Consider the following 11,739-nt stretch of genomic DNA (forward strand, 5'->3'; position numbering starts at 1 on the left):
TTTGCGAGAAATTTGCTCCGCCTCTTTAAAAGAAAATCTCGACTTCTCCCGAGGAAGTCTTCTACAATAATGAGGGTTTGAATTTGATTGTTTTACCGTTGGAGCTGTAGTGGTACTCTCGTTCGTCACCAGGTGGCTCGCTGTATGCTTGCACAGCGCTCCAAGCGGGAGCTGATGACAACATTAAGCTCCAATCACGGCCGACTTGATGCATCGTTCTAGCTAACTCCGGAGCGCAGCGAGGAATCCAGTCGGCCGTGCTCCAATTAAGATGTTCTATCACACCGCCATTGCGCGAGGAGATATTTTTTTTGTATTTTGTATTAAGAAGTATTTTTTGACAAACTATAACATATACTTCCCGACGGAAATTTGGTAGTGTGTTACTACTGTATATTTATTTTTCTTGTTGAGATTTCTCTTCGGTCCTGTCTGAAATTTAATGAAAAATGCTCCTTACTACGTGGAAGCTGACCTGTTCACCTCGAAGCGTACATATTCACTTATCGCAGTATGTTTAGAGGGAATTTCTAGATATTCGAAATGGAAAGAATATGTTATATACCTATGGAAATCACATACACGGCATATTGTGTCAAATTTTGTTTTTGAGTGAATCAAATGATCATAAATCTCGCGAACGATTCGTTAAATGCAAATAAATTGATCCTTCCCAATTTGAGCTTCATGCACTGTATTGTAAACCATATTTTATAGGGTAGTAGATATGCATGTTAACGCTATGAGAAATTATGTTGCGTTACTTATTGAATTACCCTCGTAAAATTTAATTTTAACATATTTACAGTAATATTTCGTGGAATTTTCGGAATGTATAATTTTAATAAAGCACACGCCCTTTAGAGTGACTAAAATTCTTAGGATCGAATTGTAATGATTTTTTTCGTTGACTTGAAACAAAATCGTGAAATGGTACAATATGCCGTATATCTTGTTCTTGTTCCTTTCTTATTTCTGTGATGCCAAGAACTGCTGAAATATAACAAATCGCTAATGTCATTAACCTTTTTTTCTGTGCTTCTGCGGTCCATATCGTATCTGCTGTGCCTTTGCAAGAGAAGAAAAGATTATTTGGATTTCAGGTTATAACAAAGAACAAGTCATATAATGTCTTCGAGTCGATGTGGATATTAATGTTCGATATAACTAATGATGGCATAGGTCTAAATGAAAGAATAGATAAGGGTAAAGTAGTTAGTTCCGCACAGTATTTCAGAAATTGATATATGCTTTCCTTAGTGACAGATATAGTCCAAACGGGCGAGTTGGCCGTGCGCTTAGGGCCGCGCAATTGTGAGCTTTCATCCGGGAGAGAGTGGGTTTGAGCCCCACGGTCGCAGCCCTGAAAATGGTTTTCCCTGATTTCCTGATTTCCACACCAAGCAAATGCTGGGTCTGTCCTTTAATTGAGGCCACGGCCGCTTCGTTCCCATTCCCAGGCCTTTCCTATCCCATCGTCGGTGTGACGTAAAACAAATTGTTGTTATATATAGTTAAATATTGTCTTTTCATTTGCAGGATGACTAGTTCATCCCAGAATGCAATAATAACAACAATAATAATAATAATAATAATAATAATAATAATAATAATAATAATAATAATAATTGTACCGGTTGGTACACCTATACGCCGCACATTTGAATTTTCCGCCTTAAATTACTCCTCTACAGCTGAAACTCTGAACTTTAAAACTGAATTAATTCAACCGTTTGTCTGAAGATGTCACTGTGTTAATTTCGAATTGTTTTTGTTTACTAATTATCAAGAAGTGTGGACATTCTCTCACAGATGTGTCTACCAAAAACTATGATCATGCACCCTGGTGCGAAGTGAAGGAACTTTTCTTGAATATATTTTGTATTCAGAAGTTTTGGTCTTTACTAAATTTTGTTCTTTCTTATATGGGTTGGCAATACTAATTTTTCTTTCCGCCAGGTTTGAACTTAACCAATCCCGAATTTCTTTTATTAATTTTGGACCAATAGTGTCCTTCTTCTCCAATTTGAATGTGTAAATTTTGGGCAACAATAAACGCCTGTGGATGTGTCTTAATTATTCATGAAAGGTTACGAATCCTCCATGAGGGTTTAAAAACTGCTGATTTTCATGGCTCATCGCCACTTCAACAACATCTAGCTTAGTGTATGGAAGTATAGCAGGGGGCGGGTTGCGCCTCTTCCTTCGAGCAGCAGCTCTTCAGCAAAGGTAATGGCCCTTTAACATCTTAATTTCTTTCTTGCTCAGCAGTTTAACACCCGGGGAAGGTTCGAAACCTTTTCAAAGTATCCTACCTGTTTAAAAATGTAACTTAGTGCCGTCTTATGTAAACATTTTCTTATTACTTTAACTTTAAATCGGGGATAGAGAGTGCTTTACCCTCTCGAGCTCCCCTTCAATTTGGATTTGAGGTGACTACATTTTCATAACCGAATTTCTTCTCTTCGTTAATGTGTTAAATTATTTTTCTTATACGGGTCACCTCCCTAGTGAGGGAATAGCCCCTGTGTAATCGGCCTAGTGCCCTTTAGGTTTTAACAAGTTGCATGTAGGAGTGCAAGCAACGCCTCCATTCATATTGGTATTTTGGGCCATTTCATTAACCTATTATTTTTCTTTTAAGGCCCGGTAGGCTGGGTACGAGATACCCCTGTTTAATTCGTGTAAGTTGCGCCTCGATGGCAAGTGATTGTAAAGCTTTGTATTGCCTTTAATAGGCTTGAAATATTGAGAGCGGGTCAGCTCTTTATGGTGTTGTGGTAAAAGTGCCTCAGAGAGGCTTGAGATGTGAAGGTGGGAGCAAGTGCTCCATGATATGAGGGGTGTTCTGCTCTCTGGTATTTTGTGGTTGTGAGGTGAGAGCTCAGAAATTGTTAAACTTTGGGGCTCGTAGCCAAGAATTTGTAAAGACCCCTTAACTTGTGCTTTCGTTTGTAAAGTTACATTGTACCTGATTTTTCTTTGTTATTTCACCTAGTGAAAATTGTTAAACCTTGTTCTCCATTGAAAATATAAACTTTATTTAAATTTTAAATTCATCTTTCGGACTTGTAGTTAGACCCATTCTAGCCCGCACCTTCTTTCGCCTCTGCTGACTCACGAAAAGACGGTAATAATAATAATAATAATAATAATAATAATAATAATAATAATGTTCGGCTCCATGGCTGAATGGGTAACGTGCTGACCTTTTGCCCAAGGGGTTCCAGCTTCGACTCCCGACCGGGTCAGGAATGTTTACCTTGAGCTGAGGGTTGTTTCGAGGTTTACTCTGCCTACGTGAGAAAAATTGAGGAGCTATCTGACAGTGAGGTAGCGAAACTGGGTAAGAAAATCAAGAATAACGGCCGGCAGGATTCATCGCACTCTCCATGCGTCACCTCGTAATCTGCAGACCTTCAGGCTGAGCAGCGGTCACTTGGTAGGCCAAGGTCCTTCAGGGCTCTAGTGCATGTCATGTAGTTTTACTGACAACAAAATAAAGTACATAAAATGACCAATAGATGGCGCTTCATACCATGCACAAACAACAATTGAGGTTTAGCAAAGACGATGTTCTTTATAACACGGCCGGGCTGAGTGGCTCAGACGGTTAAGGCGCTGGCCTTCTAACCCCAACTTGGCAGGTTCGATCCTGGCTCAGTCCGGTGGTATTTGAAGGTGCTCAAATACGACAGCCTCGTGTCGGTAAATTTACTGGCACGTAAAAGAACTCCTGCGGGACTAAATTCCGGCACCTCGGCGTCTCCGAAGACCTTAAAAAGTAGTTAGTGGGACGTAAAACAAATAACATTATTATTATTACTTTATAACACATGCTCAACATGTCGGCCGCCATTCATCAACAGTACCTGTAGTCGAGGGACAATGTTGTGAACAGCACTGGACAGCTTATCCGTAGGTATGGTGAGAAATTGCCGTCGGATGTTGTCTTTCAGCATCCCTAATATGGTGGGACGATCACGTTAGACTTGTGACTTCAGGTAATCCCACAACCAATAAGCACACGGATTGAGGTCGGGGGATCGGGAAGACAAGCATGATATGCCATGATTGCAGGCGCATCTGATACCCTGCCTCATGACAGCTCCTTTGATACTGTACACGGATCTCATATGGCATCACTGACGTGTTGCTTACCAGCGCCATCTGTTGGCCTGTTTGTGCACTCGTTGTTGGTGTCAATAAAACCCCATGTCATGCCAAGCCTGTGTGGCCATTTGTACCTGATTTGTTGCTGTCCATCACCATCTGTAGGTCATTTTATGTACTTTATTTTGGTGTCAATAAAACCACATTTCATGCTAATCATGTGTGGCAATTATTATCTCTCTTCATCCAAGATTTGGGGCCGATGGCCTTAGATTATAGGCCCCTTTCAATAACAAGCATCATACAAGATTCCTTGAAGTATTGCCTCGTCAAAAGCTACCGGACTTTTGGGTCAACCTGTGTAAGTTATTACAACGTAGGTCTATCGTGGAGACGTAAGATTCACGTAGTGATGATAAAATGTCTTACACAACTACTCTATTTAAAAATATTCATACATATTAACTGTCTATTTTTAACAACACTGCACCTTTATTATATTGTTTCATATGGAAACCACTCGTTTAATTAGTGTTCCTAACATGACACTCAGCAATGAATTATTTTGAAATATATTGACGAGTGAAACATCTTCTGTTAAAATCTATTTCAATGCTGAAAATCTGAGCTTCATTTCGCACAATGTAAGAGATGGGAACATCGTAGCGAAGATTCCCTGAGGGTTCTAGTACTTCTTGAAATTTCTTTTCACATAGAACACGACCTCTGTAAGAAATGATAAACTTCACTGTGGAGCACTGTTCTCAATTTCTCTCAACTACTGGATGATCCTCTCAATACATTGCTGCACAAAATGTAGGGTTTGGCGTTTCAAAGAACGCTGCCTAGAGTAAGTTATCTATGCTGCAGCGAACAGCTGTAGTACTTCAAGTAGTTCCATATCTACTGAAATAAATGAAATATAGATGCAGTACCAGACAGTCATCCTCCGTGAAGTCTTATATTCTTCCGAATGTCTAACATTCATCAGGAAGGGATTCACAGACAATCTCAAAATACAGGAGAGATGAATATTGAGGAAGATAATGGGACCAGTCAAGGAAGGCAAGGAATGCAAAAGGCGACTCAACCAAAAGCTCTACAATTACTGTGAAAATATCACAGGCGGGCCAGAACTTATTGTGATAAGTTTACGTAGTTTATATCGAAATGCTTTGTGAAATTCTGTCGGGAGAGAGAGAGAGAGAGAGAGAGAGAGAGAGAGAGAGAGAGAGAGAAATGTTTCAAGGCTCTTCATGTTAGTTAGGTGGAGTGAAGTGTAAATTGAAAAAAGTCGGGCTGAGTGACTTAGACGGTTGAGGCGCTGGCCTTTTGGTCCCAACTTGGCAGGTTTAATCCTGGTTCAGTGCAGTGGTATTTGAAGATGCTCAAATATGTCAGCCTCGTGTCAGTAGATTTACTGGCTCGTAAAATAACTCCTGCGTGACTTAATTCCAGTAACTCCGTATCTGTGAATATCGTCAGAAGTAGACATTTGAACGTAAAAACTACAGTCTTCTTTCTCCGTTGGGGTCTTCTAGGGACCACGTGAAAATTCCAATCCTTCATCCCTTGTTATTCCTTCTTCTTCTTCTTCCAATACCCCACCTTCTTACTGTCTCCTTTTCATTTCCTCAGACCATTTTGAGCCCTCTTTCCCTTCCTTATAAAATTCTCCCTCTCCGTTGCTTTTTCTTATATTTTTATTTTCATTATTATTAATAATAATTTTAAAAGTGAAGGTAAACTTGACAACAAAAATGTTATTTATCTCAGGACAGTCTCTCAGAATAATATCTGATTGGCCTAGTAACTTCTGTAAATAATTTCACAGCTCCATATATATGTAAAACATTCAAAATTCACCACGTTTTGACCTTAAATTGAAACATAGGTCCTATAACGTTAATGCATGTTATTCTTTGGTACATAAAACCAAGAAAAAAAAGTGATATTTTGAGAGCAACGAAATAGCAAGAGAATGGGTTCAAACCTAAGCATGCAGATAACTAGGCAAAGGATTTTTTTGCCACTAATAGGCTAGGTTAGAATGCAAAGAATTTGACCAAGGCGCAAATGTTTTCCACCTGAAAAACGGTTCCGCAATGAGATTTGCATAAGAATTAGGAGTACCCAAATTAGAGCCCTTAGAATGGAAGAGCCTCTTCTACCCTCACAACGGTTGTGCAATGAGATTTGCATAAGAATTAGGAGTACCCAAATTAGAGCCCCTAGAATGGAAGAGCGTCTTCTACCCGCACAACGGGTGTGCAATGAGATTTGCATAAGAATTAGGAGTACCCAAACTAGAGCCCCTAGAATGGAAGAGCGTTTTCTAATCGCACAATGGTTCTGCAATGAGATTTGCATAATAATTAGTACACAAATTGGAGCCCCTACAATGGAAAAGCGTCTTCTACCCGCACAGCGGTTCTGCAAAGAGATTTGCATAAGAATTTGTGATCTGAACTAAGATAATCCGCAAAATTTATGCAATTCACCTAACATAACTGTCGAGCGGCTACATGGCACTTGCACCTAGGTCAAACACGTTTGCATTCTAACCTATTAGTGCGTAAAATTCCTTTTCCTACAGATAATCAAATACATCAATTCCATAAGACCAATTCTGCAAAACAGATAATATTTTAAGTCAAATTCTACTTATGTTCCTTTAAGGAAGAAGTTAGAAAAGAGATCTGTCCAGGATGACCACTCCATCTCTTTTACAAACAAGCGTTCCATTCCTCAGGCAAACGCCTGTGTATGTGTGTGTTCCTTTCCGTCCTCTCTCTTATCTCAAGTGAACGCCATTTCCTCCTTCACTTCGATGTCTTTCTCTTGAAGAGAGCCTCGGGGAGACTCTGGAAATGCAGACGAGAAGCCACGCAAATGAAAATGTCAATCACGAGTGTAATATCGGTTGGATTTTTTTGAATAGCTTTTCGTTTAACCAGACAAGTGCCAAGGTAGTCAATACAGTCGACTATCCCAGCTGATCTGTAGTGTCGAAAATATATTAAAATTTAATTACAAATCTCGTTTTCCGAATGAGTTTGACATGAAGTTAGGGTGACGTGGCTGTCAGCATTCAAGAGATGGTAGGTTCGAATCCCAAGTTGACAGCTCTGAAGATGGTTTTCTGTGTTTTCCCATTTTCACAGCAGGCTGTACCTTAAATTCCAAGGCCACTTGTTTTGTAATCATACATCTTTCTCATCGTTGCGTCGCGAAAAATATTTGCGACGTTAAACCAAAACAAAAAAACAAATAAAAAAGAACAAAGCACGTTTATGGCATTTACGGACATCTAGTGGAAATTTATTGCATTTCTGTCTGATATTGTTCTTTGTCTACTTTTCTAAGCTCTTTCACTTTCGTCATAATTTTCAGTTAAGACAGTGGGAAAGTAGCTAATGTTTACAACAGAATGGTTGGCCAGAAGTTACATTTTATTTGCGACAGGAAGGAAATAAACCAACATTTGTCATTACATTATCTTTCCAACTGCACTTCATTTTTACTGGAATCCAGTAAATATACTGGAGCTTCAAAAGAACTGCAGTGAATCGTCGTCGTCATCGTCGTCATTTCCCCTTATTATTATTATTATTATTATTATTATTATTATTATTATTATTATTATTATTATTATTATTATTATTATTGTTCCGGGGTATCTGTGGAACATCAGATGTGAAAGAAGGTGCGGCCTGGAATGGGTCTAACTACAAGTCCGAAAGATGAATTAAAAATTTAAATAAAGGTTATATTTTCAATAGACAACAAAATTTAACGAATTTTTACATAGAATTTGAAAACTTAACGAGTACAACAAGTCAACCGCTATCTAATAATCAGGTACAAGACCAGAAAAGCAAGGATTTAGAGACAAATTAATGATCTGGGCTTCAAGCCCCACCTATTGCAATCTCTGAGCTCTCAGCTCACAACCACAAATTACCAAAGGGCAGAAAACCCCCCATTACATGGAGCACTTGCTCCCATCAAGCCTCCTAGAGGTACCTTTCAAAACATCATAAATAGCTGACCGCTCTCAATCTTTCAAGCCTATTAAAGGCCCAACAACTTTCGCATTGCCTTCCTCTCAAGGCACACTTACAAATGAACAGGGGTACCTTGTACCCATTCTACTGGACCTTAAATAAATAAAAGGTTAATCTACACGGCCCAAAATACAAAAGGAATGGAGACGAGAACTTGCACTCCTACATGAAACTAGTTAAAACCTAAGTGGCGCTAGGCCAATTCAACAGGGGCTATTCCCATACTAGCGAGGTGACTCGTATATTAAAATTTTAATACATTAGGAAAGAGAAGAAAATCGGATATGAAAACGTAGTCACCTCAGATCAAAATGCAGGGGAGCTCGAGAGGGTAAAGCACTCTCTATTCCCGATTTACAGTTAAAGTAACATGAAAATTTTATATCGAAATGGTGTAGGTTACATCAAAACGGTTTCGGACCTTCCCCGAAGATTAAACTGCTGAGCTAGCAAGAAATTAAAGATGTTAAACGACCATTACCGTTCTGAAGGGCTGCTGACTGATGAAAGAGGCGCTTCCCGCCTCCTCCTATTCTTCCATACACTGAGCTAGATGTTGTACGAGTGGCCGAGAGACCAGAAAATCAGCAGCTTTTATACCCTCGTGGAAGATGCGAGACCTTTCATGAATAATTAAGACACACCCACATGCGTTTATTGGTCGGCTAAAAGTTACAAGTCAAAAATGAAGAAGAAACCTGTGATTGGAGGGAAATTAATTATAGATTACTGATTGGGTAAATACAAAACAGGCGGAAAGAAAGGATTAATATTGCCAACCCACCAACGAAAGAACGAAATTTAGTAAAGACATCAACTTATGAATACAAAATATCTTCAAGAAAAGTTCCTTCACTTCGCACCAGTGTGCATGATCATAGTTTTTTGGTAGAGACATATTGTGAGAGAATGTCCACGCTTCTTGATAATTAGTAAACAGAAACAATTCGAAATTAACACAGTGACATCTTCAGATAAACGGTTGAATTAATTCAGTTTTAAAGTTCAGAGTTTCAGCTGTAGAGGAATACTTTAAGGCGGAAAATTCAAATGTGCGGCGTATAGGTGTACCAACCGGTACAATTATTATTATTATTATTATTATTATTATTATTATTATTATTATTTTAAGCAAACAACTCAATCAAGCTTTCTTTGGGTTCTTCTTGTTCTTCCAATAGGCTTTCATTCTCTCTGAGAAGGCTTGTTTACGTTCTTCCGACCATTTCGGTCTGCACTGTTTTTGCTTTGGTTGCTCTGATGTAACTTCCCACTTGTTGACATTGTGTCTGAAGGTGTCTCTTTCTAAAATGTCTGTTGCACATATATTTGCGTTTTTGAGGTCCTTTCGAAGTTCGTCCAGCCAAGGTGTTGAATTCTTAAGTGAGCTAACATAATTTAATATTCTTTTTGACAGTCGATTTTCTGGTAATCTTGTGAGGTGTCCAAAGAATTTCATTCGTCTTTTCTTAATGTCAATTTCAATGTTTGAAACTTTTTCTGTTGTTTTGATTGATTGCAGCCTGTAACCATCTTGGGTATATCTTGCTCCTAGGATTTTCCTGATGATCTTCCTCTCTTGGTTTTTTTATTTCTTCTAATTCTTGTTTACTGTTAAGTGACAATGTTTCACTTGCGTAAAGGACTGTTGGTTTTATGACTGTGTTGTAATGCCGAATTTTTGTCTGTCTTGACATGCATTTTTTGTTGTAGATGTCTTGAACTAACCCTAATGCCTTCTTGACTTTTTGGAGACGGTTTTGCTGTGAGATCTTCTCAAGGCCTGTCGGTTCGATGAATTCTCCGAGGTATTTAAAGTACGAGACCCGATCGATTTTACCGTATTTTGTTCTCAGGCTCGTGATATCTGTCTTTGAACAGAAGAATTTAGTTTTCTCAAATGAAATCTGTAGTCCCACTTTTTCTGCAGATTCCTTATCTCAAGCTGCTTGATGGCAGTCTCCTCATCCTCTGTTAAAATCGCCAGATCGTCCGCAAATGCAAGGTATGGTACGTAGAGGTGGTTTTTGGGAAAGCCCAATCGGATCGGTTTCCAAGATTCACGTTTTTTGAGTTCCTTCTCCCATTCTTCCATAACCTTGTCTAGGACGACGTTGAACAGAATAGGAGAGAGTCCATCACCTTGTCTCACACCTGTTTGAATGTCGAAGGGTTCTGAAATTTCTCCCATAAATTTCACTTTAGATTTTGTGCCCGTTAGTGTTTGTCTTATGAGTTCTAGGGTTTTGTGATCTAGTCCTCTCTCTTCTAGAATTTGGAATAGTGAGGGTCTATCTATCGAATCATATGCCTTTTTGAAATCTACAAATGTGCATACTGTAGGCTTTTGTCTGAGGGCTCGTAGTTGAAGTATGGTTTTCAGGTTGAAAATTTGTTCTGATAATTTGGGTTCTAATTGTTGTTGTGTTCTATGCAAGAGACAGGCTGATAGTATTTTGTATGTGACTGATACAAGAGAGATTCCTCTGTAATTGTTTACGTCTAACTTGCTGCCTTTTTTATGTAGTGGATAGATTAGAGCAATCTTCCAGTCATCCGGGAGCTTTTCGGTTTGCCAAATGTTTTGGATTATTTGTGTAATTTATCTGAGTGAATTTGGGCCTAAATTTTTCAGAAGTTCAGCTACAATTCCGTCTTCCCCTGATGCTCTGTTGTCTTTAAGTTTCTTGATATGTGAATAAATTTCTTCTTGAGTTGGTGGTGCCGAATTTTCCGGTATGATTTCTGGCTGTACTTTCGGGAATCTCTTTTGGGGTTCTGGACAATTTAAAAGCTGTGAAAAATATGTAGCTAATTCTTGGCAGTTTTCCTTATTTGTCAAGGCTAGTTTACCATCGTGCGTCCGAAAGCAAAGGTTCTGTGGGGAATATCCTTTAATTTGATTCGCAGAGGTCTTGTAGAAATAGTGTGTGTTGTAATTTTTGAAGTTGTCTTCAATTGACTTCAGTTGGACATTGACGTATTTCCGTTTATTTTGTCTTAAAATCTTGGATACATGCTTGCGAACTTCGAAGAATTTCTTCTGTGTTTCTTCTGATTTGTTACAATTGTAGTTTTGAAATGCCTTTTTCCTTTCTTCTAGTGCGGTCTCACATTCTTGATTCCACCAAGGATGTCTTGGTTTCTTGCGAAGAGGGATTAGGTCCTTCGCCGTTTCGATGATTTTAGTCTGGAAATTCTCCCAGCTCTCTGCAGGTCGTTTTTCCCATTCTTCTGAAATTTTGGAGTCCTTGATTTTGTGCAGATCTTATTATTATTATTATTATTATTATTATTATTATTATTATTATTATTATTATTATTATTATTATTATTATTATTATTATTATTATTATTATTATTATGTTAATTCCCTTAGCTCGGACACTGGGTGCCTCCAACACCCCTGAAACTCATACATCACACACAACACTATCGTCCACCATAATAAAACACAGTTTCCCAAACACGGCTCATTCCACCTACCACAATGGGTGCACCAGGCTAGCATAGCCACAGCAATTCTCACTGTAAGTATACAGGGTGTAACAAAAAGGTA

This window comes from Anabrus simplex, chromosome 10 (genome assembly GCF_040414725.1).
Source record: "Anabrus simplex isolate iqAnaSimp1 chromosome 10, ASM4041472v1, whole genome shotgun sequence".
In the NCBI taxonomy this organism is placed as follows: Eukaryota; Metazoa; Arthropoda; class Insecta; order Orthoptera; family Tettigoniidae; genus Anabrus; species Anabrus simplex.